The sequence below is a fragment of the Balaenoptera acutorostrata genome, chromosome 1 (genome assembly GCF_949987535.1).
Source record: "Balaenoptera acutorostrata chromosome 1, mBalAcu1.1, whole genome shotgun sequence".
In the NCBI taxonomy this organism is placed as follows: Eukaryota; Metazoa; Chordata; class Mammalia; order Artiodactyla; family Balaenopteridae; genus Balaenoptera; species Balaenoptera acutorostrata.
Genome location: NC_080064.1, coordinates 111,645,212 through 111,659,246, shown reverse-complemented (window position 1 = coordinate 111,659,246; position 14,035 = coordinate 111,645,212).

Sequence of the window (14,035 nt, the reverse complement as noted above, 5' to 3'; positions counted from 1 at the left end):
CTGTGATCTATATTGGGAATAATTCACACATTTATTTATGCTTTGTTCCTTTCTGGCTCCTTTGGGTACTTCTGTGGATTTTCAGTGATTCCCTTGTAGCCCACAAACATGAAACGGGGGGCAGGTATAGGAAAAGAGATGCAAATACCTCAATTTTGGGACTTTTTGTGAGAGAAGGATTCGGTGGAAAGGTATGGGTGTGGTGGATATAATAGAAAGAAGAAGTTTGGCTTACCTGTGGGCCTGAATTTTCCGGTTACCCTAATACCCCAAGAATTTAGGGAATGGAAAGTAAAAGGGCAGTGAGAGAAAAATAGCCCAGGAGAAACCCCAAGTTGGAGAATCAATGGGTGCTGTGACTTTAAAAACTATTGACAGTGGATATATGTGTGTGATGGATGTATGATTTTTACATAGACTGTCTCCTACTAACACATTTTGTTAGCTTGAAGAAAATCTCATCTTTTCTTTTACCAGTGGGAGAGTTTTTCAGGCCCGGTCCTCAATTCATTTTGACCCACACGCCCTTGGAGTATTGTCTGAATTTCCATTTATTTGCCTCTACTCTACTCTACTCTTTCGCTCCTGGCTGGGTTTCCCTTACTCTTTCTGGACCTCCGTTTTCTAGACGGGCATCATCTCCCCTGTGTCCAAAGGCTGTTCTCACTTTCCAAGGATGTGGGGATGTGTCTCCATGCAGCTGAAGTGCCCATCTCTCCTCCTCACCCTGGCAGGACCATGGAACATGTCCTTCAGCTCAGAAGTGCATCTCCCCAGGCCTTCTCCTCTACCTGCACCCAGATGCCCAGCCCTCCTAGGGCTCTTGCTTAGGCAGCAGGATACAAAATCTGCAGGAGTTAACAACTGTACGATGACGAAATAATCAAACCGACACATTCATGCCAGCAGAATTGTGTTTAATTGTTTGAAAAACTGGAGCAGAGACGAAGTTTGCTAGGAAAACGTGGTCGGGCACGCTGCTTAAGTTTCCAAGCAGCCAACAGGGCAAAGTATAGAAGTCAGCAAAGAAGATTAGACGGTTTAGAACCAGATCCTTTTCTAAATGGAAATTGCAGCTGCTAATTAATAAGAAATGGTGATCCAGGAAGCTCCCATCCTGGTGCTGCCTTTTCGACAAGTGTCACTGCCTCCAGAAGCCGGGGGTGAGTGGTGCTGACAGCTGGCTGGCTGAGACAGGGGAGTGGGCTTCATGGTCTCTGTTCTGCAGGGAGCTTGGCCTCTGGCCCATGCCTGGGGTTTACTTCTGCTTGGACTTCTGGCACTGCTGAGGGTGTGGGCACTGTGGGACAGAGGGCTCCTTGCCCTTGGGTGGAGGCTGGCCAGGCTGCTTGGTGTGCTGAGGTGGCGTTTAGAACTGCTTTGGTGAGGGGCAGCAGTACCTTGCTGGGGGGCAGCATTGCTGCAGAGGGGGACAGTACTGCTGAAGTGGGGGGCAGCAATACTTTGGTAGTGGGCAGCATGGCTGGGGTGCGGGGCAGCAATACTTTGGTGGGGGGCAGCAATACTTTGGTGGGGGGCAGCATTGCTGGGATGGAGGGCAGCAATACTTTGGTAGCGGGCAGCACAGCTTCTGCTTTGGATGATACATTCTGGTCTGGATGTGCACTGCAAGGGGAAAGACACACAAGCGAGGAAGTCAGGAGCCTTAGAGACGCTCCACCCAGGAGAACCTCCTGCCTCCTTCAAAACTGTCCCATTTCAACCTTGGCCTGGTGCCTTCACTGATTCAATGTGTGTGTGTGTGCAATGAGGTGCGACAGTATAAATTGTAGCTGCAGTTGGTAAGCCATTGCAAGGTTTTAATTGAGACAAATAAAGAAATACGGAAGGAAGGAAGGAAAGAAGGAAGAGAGGAAAAAAGGGAGAAAGGAAAAGAGAAATGGAGAGGGATAGAGAAAAACAAAGATGTCAAAAGGGAGAAGGAGACAGAGAGTGAGAGGAGAGAGAAGGAAAGAGTAAGAAGGAAGGAGAGGGGTAATGAGAACAAAAAGTAATATCACGGCGCAGTAGATAATGTGGAATTTAGAACATGATTTTCTTGGACGTGAGTCCTGTCTCAAAAATTAACCAGCTGTGTGATCTTGAGCAAGTTACTTAACTTCTCTGTACTCTTAAAGTTGTTGTAAGGATCAAATGAACATATAAAACTCCAGAGAAACATGTGTAAATACACAAGGAAAAATGAGTGTAAATATATATGTGTGCATGTGTGCTCACGTGGTCACACACACACACAAACACACACGAGAACCAAAACATGTTGAGTACTCTTGTAAAGATTTCGACTTTTAAAATAAATTTCTACCCATTTATTTTATAGGATGGGAGAATATGTTTGCAATTCAAATATCCACAAGGAACTTGTAATCAGAATATTTTAAGAACTCTTACAACTCAACTATAAAAAAATCCCTATAATTAAAAAGTGGACAGAAGATCTGAATGAGAGCTATTCATTCAGAAAATTCATTCAGCTATTCAAAGAAAATATACAGATGGTTAAAAGCCTGTGAAAAGATGCTCAACATTATTAGTCATTAAAGAAAAGCATATCAAAACCATGTTAACTTCATGCTTTATATACTAGGAAATTAATGAACATATAGACCAGTTGTAGCTTGGTTTAGGGTCATTGTGCTGGTTTTTTATAGATTCATTTCTTCTTTGAGTGTCTGCTCTTAATCATTCTTCATGCCTCTTCAAAATGCCATGTTCTATATTTCAAGTTTATTCACATTAATTCTCATTAAACCAATCAACGCCTTGTATCATTTCCGACACATTAATGATAGAAATACACTCACAAGCACTTTCTTAGTTTTCAGACATCATTGATTCACAAGATCTCCAGAGCTCTTTATTACTCTGATTACTATTTTCTTGGACCATGTGACTCTGAGCAATGCTGGAATGTGAAGGTGATCACTACGTTCAGAAAAGCATTGAAAAATTGCCTGCTACAGATTCTTCAGGGAAATCTTCCCTCCCTCTACTGCTGTGGCCAGAGAGGCTTTCTGAAGATTCCAGCGGTGTTTTCCCCAGGAGGGAGGCTACTTCCCAGCAGGATTCATGCTCAAGAAGACATTCCCTATCACTCAAATTTTTCTTATTGGTTCTTTACAATGACAACAGCAACAAAATCTTATCACTTTCTTGTTACATGATTGAATATTTTCTACCCAGAGAAATTGTTTTTCATACAATTATCCATGAACCATGTAAGCAATGATGAAAAATGCACATAAACTCTGATACAACCTGTCATCTTATAGATTCATTAAGTACTTATTTTTCACAGCCCAATGTTGTTGGCAACTAAGCATGTTGACTGCCGAGACCTTAATACACAAATAAATGTGTGTCTAGCTTCTATGTGCCCTCATCCCTGAGTGTTTCTGATAGGTCTTAAGCTAAATCACTTTGTTCTCAGCGTTAAGATTCTTTTTTTTTTTTTTTTACCTTGTCCTTACTTTTTTTTTTTATACTTTTATTTTTCCAAGAGATAAATAGACTGATACCAAACTTTGTAAATGGATGACCACAACAAAAGCAACAATGACTGCAATTACCAAACACGAAACACACTCAAACTATTACATAATCTTGACATTCAGTCCAGTAATCCTCCACTATAAAAGCTCCTTTACTTTGCAGTGAAAATTTCTATTCATTTTATTCATTTTAATTTAATTTAATTTAATTTAATTTCTACCCATTTTAAAGGAGCATCGTAACCCCTCTCTAAGAGAATTCATAGAATAGAGGCATCTAGAGACAAAACGACGGTTTACATCGACTCTAAATTCTGGTGAGAAAGAAACTCTTAGAGAGGGAAATCATGGTTCCCCAGGCACTGAGCACACGGGGGTGGAACAATGGTCCTCGACACCCAGAGCAGGACCTGGCCACTGTACCACCTTCTCTTGTCCTTGCTGCTCTGAGCTCCCTGGGCCTCGGGCCCCTGCTCCCTGAGGAGCTCTCCTGCCTCCCTGCATGGGCCTTGCCCTTCAGGGCAGCGCTGCCCCAGAGCCGGTGCCACCCTCTCCTAACCAGCCCCGCTCAGCTCCTGGCCACGCACAACAGTGTCACCACACACGCCAGCAGGAGCCTCAACACCGGACTCTGCACACACCCTGGAACCCCATCTCAGCCCCCGCCCCACACACTTCAGATGTTGACTTGCAGCCCAATAGAGGTGGGTCCCAAATGGTACGGAGAAGACAGATGCCCACCCGAGGCCTTTCTTTGGGATCAACCACCAAGTGCTCCAGCCCCAGCTGCCCGCAGAGTTTGGGACCAGGTAGAGCCAGGCTTCCAGGAGAGGTGTTCCTTTGCCCAACTTACCTTAGTTCACCAGGGGCTGGAACGTGGAGATGCTGAGGCTTTGGGGATGCTCTGAGACTGCACACCTTTTATACATCCCATATCCCTCTTGGAAGCCATGAGGTGGCCTACGATTGGGGCATGCTTGGCCCTAGTCACAATAGGATGCATCTGCCCTTCCTCAAACTTAAGGTTTTACTCATATCCTGGGCTGGCAAACTCCTTCTCGGTTTGGTGGCGCTTGGGGATGACAGTGCCTTCACTCGGGCCCTGGCCCCATTTCCCCATCACTTTACGAGCCCTGGCTTCCCCGGGTTTCCAAACCCACTCATGACGTTTGCCTTAGAACCTTGACATCTGGGATGTTGCTAAGCAAGCATTCAGGACACTGCTGGGTGTGGGAGTAGTGAGGGTAATTGCCCAGAATATTCCAGTTAGTGAGGGAAGGGGTGGGCCGAGCAGCGTACGCAGCGAGCCTTGTTGTAAGAGAAATGACTACTGAGCAGTGAGTGGACCTTTGGGAGACCCTGTAAACTCAGCAAAGTTGGGACCTTGACTTAACCTAGACTCAGAGCCACATTCAGCCTGAATTGGATACAAACCTGGGCAAGCCGCTTTGATTTTTCACCTGTTGTAATATAAACAAAAAATGGGGGCTGCAACTCTGTGTCCTGACTCTTGGTGAGCAAAACATTAGTCTTTATTCACAGAAACTGGGCGGTTACTGTTGACAGCACTTATCTCTCTTACAGGTGTATAAGTCACACAGACTGCAGGCTTCCCAGGGAAATGATTATCATAAGGTGGAGAGGCTGGGGAGCTAAGAAACTTTGACCTGTCATGAGCTGCTGGACCAGTCTCCAGGTCTGGCTCCTGGAATCTGATCTCCCAGGGCTTCAGGCCTGATGCGTCCTTCCCCTTCCAATTAGAGATTCCAGGACGAAGAGGAATGCCACTGGGCAGGGACTAGGATGAAAAGGTTGAAACAACATCCGTCAAAGGATGAAACATATCTTAAATAATTCCCCAATTACTGTTCCGACTGGGGCTCTGATCTTCACCAGCTGGGTGACTTTCGGCCCTTTACATCTTTGAGCCTCAGTTTCCTCATCTGCTAAACAGGATAACCCCATTCTGCATGTCAGCTGAAAGGCTTATTTTGTTCACCATGTGGAAGTATGTGCACACTGTTGGGCAGAGAATTAGGGCTCAGCGATGGTTCGGGGCTCCGTGGAGTTGGGCTCGGAAACTTGGGGCAAAGCACACTCTTAGAAGTACGGAGTAGGTCGTTGCCCACATTTGAAGGCCAGTAGTGGCACTTGCTACCAGTGACCTAAGACCTTGACTGACAGAAATGGAAATTGGCAAGCTAGTCCTGAGGATGGCACGTTTCATTCTCACACCAGGAATTTAGCCACAGCTCAGCTGAAAGGCCTACAGTATCCCTAGATCTTGGGAATTCACACTGCAGCACGAGAAGACAGCCTTGGAAATCAATGGTGTCTCCTCGGGGACTCACCGGAAGGGCAGGCTATGCATGGGCTCGGCCCCGAGGGAAACCCAGAGGATCCCAGGACTTCCCGGGAGAAGAAACCCTTCTGCCTGTTGTCACTCTGACAGAAGCAAACCTGATAGGCTTGGAGAGGGATTTCAGCTCAGGTCCCTAGCAGCAGAGAAGCAAGGCCACGTGGGGCAGGTTACCTGAGATAACTAATAATTCATCAATACCTAGTGAGCTCACACAATGCACCAGGTGCTGGGAACGGTGGTCAGCAGGGAGGGCCAGAGCCTCCCTGGTCCCTAAACTTCTTCACATCCTCTTCTCCGCCTACTCCTTCCAAATCTGTAGATACTTTTCAATGGTTTGGCTTGCATTCACTGAAGAACTCAAACCCAGTTATGGCAGTAGCAACGCCTGCGTAACTAGAGAAAATGTGAACATCTGAAGATCCATGAGTTTCAGTGTTACATCCTGCCATCTTTTCTGGCCTAAGCCCTCACTACCCTGAACAGATTTTTTTGGGTGTGGAATCTGCTATCTCAAGCATGCATTACATACTATTGCTTCTACCACCAGAGGACAGAAGGAACATGTCCTCTAGAAGCCACAGGTACAACTAAACACCTATCCTGGGCATTGGGAATGGTACTGTTCCCTGACTTTCGTTAGCATGGCTCTTTCTCTTTCGCCAAAGCCCTGTCTCTCATGCACACACACACACACACACACACACACACACACACACATAGACACACACCGCACACACACTAAGGCAAAAGGGACAATTGGGACCAAGGAGGTCTCAGCAGACCTGAGCACAGGCTAAGCCCTCTGTATTTCTGTGCCAGGCATCTGTGATGGAATACCAGTCCGCAGTCCATGCACACATATGCAGGGGAAGGCCGAGCTGACCCTCTGGGGCCAGCCGCATCAAAACACAGGGCTCCGGACAAAGGACTGCTGGTGGTTGGAGTTAGAGCCTCTCTGCTGAAATCCATCGCCATCTGGGGATCCTCTGGGCCACGGCACGATGTGTGCCCAGCCTCTGGGTCGGTGAGAGATGCTGTCACTTTCCCAGGGTGCTTGTGGTTGGGGGATAAGGGAGGGGCAGGCCTCCACTGCCTGTCAGAGTCTCTGTTCGAGTTTGTAATTCAGGACTTGAAGTTTGAGCTATTTTCATGCTACAACATAGAAAATTTATGTTGGCTAAGGTTACTTAAGTAAAAAGTAGGGAAGAGTGGTTTTGAACCCAAGTCTGCCACCCTCCAGGATGGGTATGTGTTCTCTTTCTTGCACCATCTACCTTCTAGGAAATTTCTTTGTTTGGAAGACGTAAGTATATTCGTCCCTGAGGAAGGCACACTTCTTTGGAAGGCCTCAGCATCATGCCCTTCATCTGGGGATCTTTGTGCTTGCAAGTGTCCTCAAGGTCAATGGGCGGATAATCTCCTGGAATGATGCACAAGCCTCGCAAAGGGTCTGGACTGTATGTTCTGGTGCCATGCCCATGAGCAAAACTTAGAAAGTGAGCATGTGCGTGAGTACCTGTGTGTGTGTGAGTGTGTGTGGGTGTGTGAAGACGTATTTCAGGGTGATGGACAGCATGTGATGGTGTGTCAGTGTGTGTTGTGTGGTGGCCTCATGTGAGGGCTCATGAATGAATCTATGTGGGAATATGAACTTCAGTGTGCAAGAGTGAGTGTGGACAGGGCTGAGAATCAAGAGGTATGCACAGGTGTTGCTGACTCCATCGTTAAAATGTTCAAAGAACTTCTGTACCAGGTGGCTCCTAGGCTCTGTGCCCTGCCCGCCTGCGTGCCTGCACCCACCCTGACAGGCGGCCAGCTCAGTCCTACAGCATGGAGAAGCTGGGAGGCCGACGCCTGTCCCAGCGGGGGCCTCTGGGACGCTGCTCCAACTTCTTTTCTCAGTGGTCAGTGGAAGTCTCCACACTTGCAGAATTTACGCTGAATAACAACCCCGTGTGTGTCATGGATATGAGCATCTACCCCTGTATAAACACGTGTGAGTGTGAGATTGTGTGAACGTGCTGCCTTTGCCTTCCCAACGGATCAGTGGGTTGTAAGTTCTGGAAAGACGGGGTCCAGGCTTTATGCTTCTTCCAGCCACTGAGACGGTCAGAATACTTGCCACGTTGCAAAGACTACGGACTAGGGTTCGAATCTCATCTCCACCACGTGTAAGTTGTTGGTAATTTGAGCACGTAAGGAGCTTTGCTACACCTCAGCTGTACCTCTCAAGGGAAGAGAAAGACATGCTTCAATGGGGTGGTGTCTGTGTGTGTGAGCGCTTGTCACATGCCGTGCCCTCTCCATGCTTCCTCAGCTTATGAGCCTCCCCCAGGGAGCACGGTCTGCCTCCAAAAGACATGGCTGGCTGTGTACACTGATAGGGAAAAGTCACTGTGGGCCAGAGCTGCCCAACAATGCCTCAAGAGCAGGATCCATCGTGGGCAGGTGTTACAACACGGAATTTCTGGAAACAAGGGTAACAGCACAATGGCGTGATTATGTCCTGGACGAAATGTCGCTTCCGCCTCTGAACATCACTCAGAGGCTTTACTCTATGCAACTGGACCTTGTCCTTCTCCCGAAGATGTGCCCAGCGCCTCACACCTTTTTCTTAATAAAGGCGTGGAGCCCATGTCCTCAGGTTGCTGGCAATACGTGGAGGATCTTGCTGCTCTGTCAGAAAGTGGGGAATACTAATAAAAGCAAGAGCTAACATTCATTCAACAATTACTATGGGTTACATCCTACTTAATATTTATTTACATCGTCTCATTGAAGACACCCCCCCATCAACCCCAGGTGGCAGGATTTATTCTGCACACTATACAGATGAGAAAAGCGAGGCCTAGGGAAGTATGGGATTCAGTGCATCATAGGGGTGAATCTGGATCTAAACCCAATAGGATGGGGATAAAAGAAAATTGCACATGTTGGTCTGCACATAAGCACATGTGCACATACCCTAAGTAAGATTATTAGTGGGGGAGAAAATTAAGTGAAGCCCAGGGAGGCAAAATTCAACCTTGTACTAATCTGCTGAGTGAGGGAGGGTGAGGAAAGAGAGAGTAAGAACCCAAAGGAGAGTTCTTGGGGAAGGTCATGTATGTGGGGCAAGAGAGGAGCTATTTTGAGACTGTGTGGACTCAGGTATCAGAGGGTGGGGATGGGCTCAAAGTGCTCATCATTTTCAGGGATTTCACTTCAGGTGTCTACAGCCTTTCAATACATTTGGTGTGTCATCCTTGAGTTCTGGTGAATGCAACAGTCTGTGAGAAATAATTACGACACATAGGTCAGGCAACTGGAGGTGCCCTCCAGCTTTCTGTGGTGTTCACCTCTTGCAGGTGGCTGCAGAGGCTATGTGCGCTCTCCACCATGGACCGGGGCTGAGACGTTGGAGGGCCGGTCTCCTGGGAACAGCTGGCACTCGCAGCAACGGCTGCTGCTCTACGCAGTCCTGGAACGCACTCCTGCTTACTTACAAACATCCCACTGTCCTTCCATTCTGAACCCCCCTGCTCCTGGTGTTCCTCCTGGACAGACATGTTCCGGTAGCCCCGTGGTGGGTGCCATGATGATACAGATGGCCACGTTTTCCTTCCTCCCTTCAACAGTCCTAAGTGTTCTCTCTCTGTCTCCTCTGAATTCTGGCCAAAAGGAATGAGGTATCTGTAGCTTCCAAGTAATCCATGAATTCCACGGCATCTGGGCAAATTGTTCTTTGTTGTCTTGAGGGTCTCAGCTTGGTCTTCTTATGGATATTGAACCAAGAGATCGGGAACCCTGTGTGTGAGTCTGTGCTTCCACAACACCTGTCACATTCTAAGCAAAGGGAGGGGAGGCATTCACCAAGCATGCAATGATGCATTGCTGGTTGGGATGGATGGATCGGTGATGGATAAATAGAGAGACGGAGGGAGCCTTGCTGAAAGGCATGAACAGAGATGATGGAGGAAGAGACCAGCCAAGCAGGTAAGCAACGCTAAAACTTCTCTCTTTAGCTAATTCTCAATTCTACAGGAGCGGCTATCTATGTTGGGGATAATTCACACTTTTAGTTTATGTGATGTTCCGTTCTGGCTCCTTTGGGGTACTTCTGTGGGTTTTCAGTGATTCCCTTGTAAACCGGAGGGAGGTGTAGGAAAAGAGAAGCAAAGACCTCATTTTGTGCACTATGTTGTGAGCGAAGGATTTGTTCGAAAGGGATGTGTGTAGTGGATGTAATAGAAAGAAGCAGTTTGGCTTACCTTTGGGCCTGAATTTTCATGTTACCCTAATGCCCCAAGGATTTAGAGAATGGAAAGTAAGAGGGCAGTGGGAGAAATATTGCCCAGGAATATTCTAAGCTGCAGAAACAACAAGGGCTCTGACTTTATTAAAATGCTGACATTGGAAATGTGTGTGCGTTGGATGTATGACATTTACATAGGCAGTCTCCTACTTACACATTTGGTTAGCTTGAAGAAACTCTGGTCTTTTCTTGTACCATTGCGAGAGTTTTTCAGGCCCGGTCCTCAATTCATTTTGACCACGCGCCCTTGGAGTGTTGTGTGAATTTCCATTTATTTGCCTCTACTCTACTCTTTAGCTCCTGGCTGGGTTTCCCTTACTCTTTCTGTGCCTCCATTTTCTAGACAGACATCATCGCCCCCTTCTCCGAGGGCTGTTCTCATTTTCCAGGGATATTGGGATGAGTCCCATGAGTGAGAAATGCCCATCTCTTTCCTCACCCTAGCAGGTCGATGGAGAATGTCCCTCAGTCCGGAGTGCATCTCCCAATGCCTTCGCCTCTACCTGAACCCTCATGCCCAGACCTCCATGGGCTCTGGGTTGAGGAGCAGGATACAAACTCTGCAGGAATTAACAACTGCGAGATGACGAAATAATCCACAGACACATTCATGCCAAAGGAATTGTGTTTAATAGTTGGGAAAACTGGAGTAGAAACGAAGGGTGCTAGGAAAGGATGTCCGGCCACGCTGCTTAAGTTTCCAAGAAGCCGACAGGGTGAAGTCGATACAAGGCAGCAAAGAAGGTTAGGCGGTTTAGAACCAGATCCTTTTCTGAGATGGAACTTGCAGCTGCTAATTAATACGAAATCTTGATCCAGGAAGCTGCCATCCTGGTGCTGCTTTTCTCGAAGTGTGGCTGCCTCCGGAAGCCGGGGATGAGTGGCGCTGACAACTGGCTGTCTGAGAGAGGGCAGTGGGCTTCATGGTCTCTGGTCTCCATGGAGCTTGGCCTTAGGTCTCATGGCCAGGGATGACTTCTGCTTGGACATCTGGCATTGTGGCGGGCGTGGGAACTTGTGTTGGCACTTGGGGACACAGGGCACCTTGCACTTGGGTGGAGGCTGGCAGGGCTGCTTGGTGTGCTGAGGGGGGTCTAACACTGCTTGGTGGGGGGCAGGATTACTGGGGAGGGGGACAGTACTGCTGTGGTGCGGGGCAGCAATACTTTGGTAGTGGGCAGCATGGCTGTGGTGCGGGGAAGCAAGACTTTGATGGGCGGAAGCACAGCTTCTGCTTTTGATGATACATTCTGGTCTGGATGTGCACTGCAAGGGGAAAGACACACAAGTGAGGAAGTCTGGAGACTTACAAACTCTCGACCCTGGAGTTCCTTCTGCCTCCTTCAAACCTGCCCCATTTCACCCTCCGCTAGGTGGCTTCACCGATTTAAGGTGTGTGTGTATGCAATGAGGTGTGTCAGTATAAATTGTATCTACATTTTCTAAACCATTACAAGCTTTTTTTTGAGACAAAGAAATGTGGATGGAAGAAACGAAAGAAGGAAGAGAGAAAAAAGGGAGAAATGAGATGAGAAAGGGAGAGAAGTAGAAGAAAACAAAGAAAGATGTAAAAAAGCTGAGACAGAGTGAGAGACAGAGAGGGAGAGAGAGAGGAGAGAGAAGGAAAGAGGAAGGAGCAAAGACATGGGTAAAGAGAACAAAAACTAATATCCAGCCACAGCAGAAACGTTGGAATCCAGATCAGGATTTCCTGGGTTCAGAGTCCTGTGTCAAAAATTAACCAGCTTTGTGACTTTGAGCAAGTTATTCAACTTCTCTGTACATTTCCTACGGTTGTAGGAAGGATAAATAAGCGTATAAAACTCCTCACAAAACACAGAAATACACAGGGAAATATGAATGTAAAGATAAATGTGTGTGTATGTACGTGATCCCTTGGCACACGCCGTGCCCTTTCCATGCTCCTCAGCTTATGAGCCTCCTCCAAGGAGCACGGTCTGCCTCCAAAAGACATGGAAGGCTGTGGCCATTGATAGGGAAAAGTCACTGTGGGCCAGACTTGCACAGGACTGCCTCAGGAGCAGGAATCATCGTGGGCAGGTGTTACAAAGGGGAAGATTGTGGAAGAAAAGGGCAACCACCCAATGGGGTGACTAGCACCTGCACGAAATGTCATTTCCGCCTGTGAACACCCCTCAGATGCTTTGGTCTACACAATTGGTCCTTGTCCTTGTCCCCAAGATGTGCCCTGCCCCTCACACATTGTTCTTACTAAAGGTGTGGAGTCCATGTCGTCAGGTTGGTGGTAAGGAGTGGAGGGTCTTGCTGCTCTGTCAGAAAGTGGAGAATAATAATAAAAGCAAGAGCTATCATTCATCCACATTTACTATGTGTTACATCCTACTTACTATTTATTTACTTTGTCTCATTGAAAACCCCTCCCCGTCAACCCCAGGTTACAGGTGTTATTCTGTCCACTATACAGATGAATAAAGTGAGGCTTAGGGAATTATTGGATTCAGTCCATCATAGGCGTGCAAATGGCATCGCAACCCAGTAGGATGGGGATAAAAGAAAATTCCGCAAGATGGTCTGCACATAAGCACATGTGCACACATCCCAGTATGATCATTAGTGGGGGAGAAAATTAAGTGAAGCCCAGAGTCTCAAATTGAACCTTGTCTTTATCGGCTGAGTGAGGGATGGTGAGGAAATAGAGAGTAAGAACCCAAAGGAGAGGTCTGGGGCAAGGTCATGTATGTGAGGCAAGAGAGGAGCTATTTGGAGACTGTGCGGACTCAGGTATCAGAGGGTGGGGATTGACTCAAAGTGCTCATCATTTTCAGGGAGTTCACTTAAGGTGTCTACAGATTTTCAATTCATTTTGTGTGTCATCCTTGAGTTCTGTTGAATGCAAGGCTCAGTGGGAAATATTTACGACTCATAGGTCTGGAAACTGGAGGCGCCCTCCAGCTTTCTGTTGTGTTCAACTGGTGCAGGTGACTGCAGAGGCTATGTTTGCTCTCCACCATGGACCGGGGCTGAGAGTTTGGAGGGCTGGCCTCCTGGGAACAACTGGCACTCGCAGCAGCGGCTGATGCTCTACGCAATCCTGAAACGCACTCTTGCTTGCTTACACACATCCCACTGTCCTTCCATTCTGAACCCCCCTGCTCCCGGTGTTCCTCCTGGACAAACATGTTCTGGGAGCCCCGTGGTGGGTGCCATGACGACAGAGATGGCCAAGTTCTCCTTCCTCCCTCAACAGCCTTCAGTGATCTCTCTCTCTGTCTCCTCTGAGTTCTGAGGGCAGGAATGAGGTATTTGTGCCTTCCAAGTCACCATGAATAAGACATCTTCCGGTCAAATTGTTTTCTGTTGTCTTGAGGGTCTGAGCTTGGTTTTCTTACAGGGATTAAACCAAGAGTCCTGGAGACTTGTGTGTGAGTTTGTGCTTCCACAGCACCCATCACATTCTAAAGAAAGGGAGGAGGAGGTACTTATCAGGGTTGCAATGATGCATTGCTGGTTGGGATGGATGGATTGGTGATGGATAAACAGGTAGATGGATGGAGCCTCGCTGAAGGGCATGAACAGAGATGGTGGAGGAAGAGGAGACCAGCCAACCATGGAAGCAATGCTAAAACATCTGTCTTTAGCTTATTCTGAATTCTACATGCTCTGTGATCTATATTGGGAATAATTCACACATTTATTTATGCTTTGTTCCTTTCTGGCTCCTTTGGGTACTTCTGTGGATTTTCAGTGATTCCCTTGTAGCCCACAAACAAGAAACGGGGGGCAGGTATAGGAAAAGAGATGCAAATACCTCAATTTTGGGACTTTTTGTGAGAGAAAGATTCGGCGGAAAGGTATGGGTGTGGTGGATATAATAGAAAGAAGAAG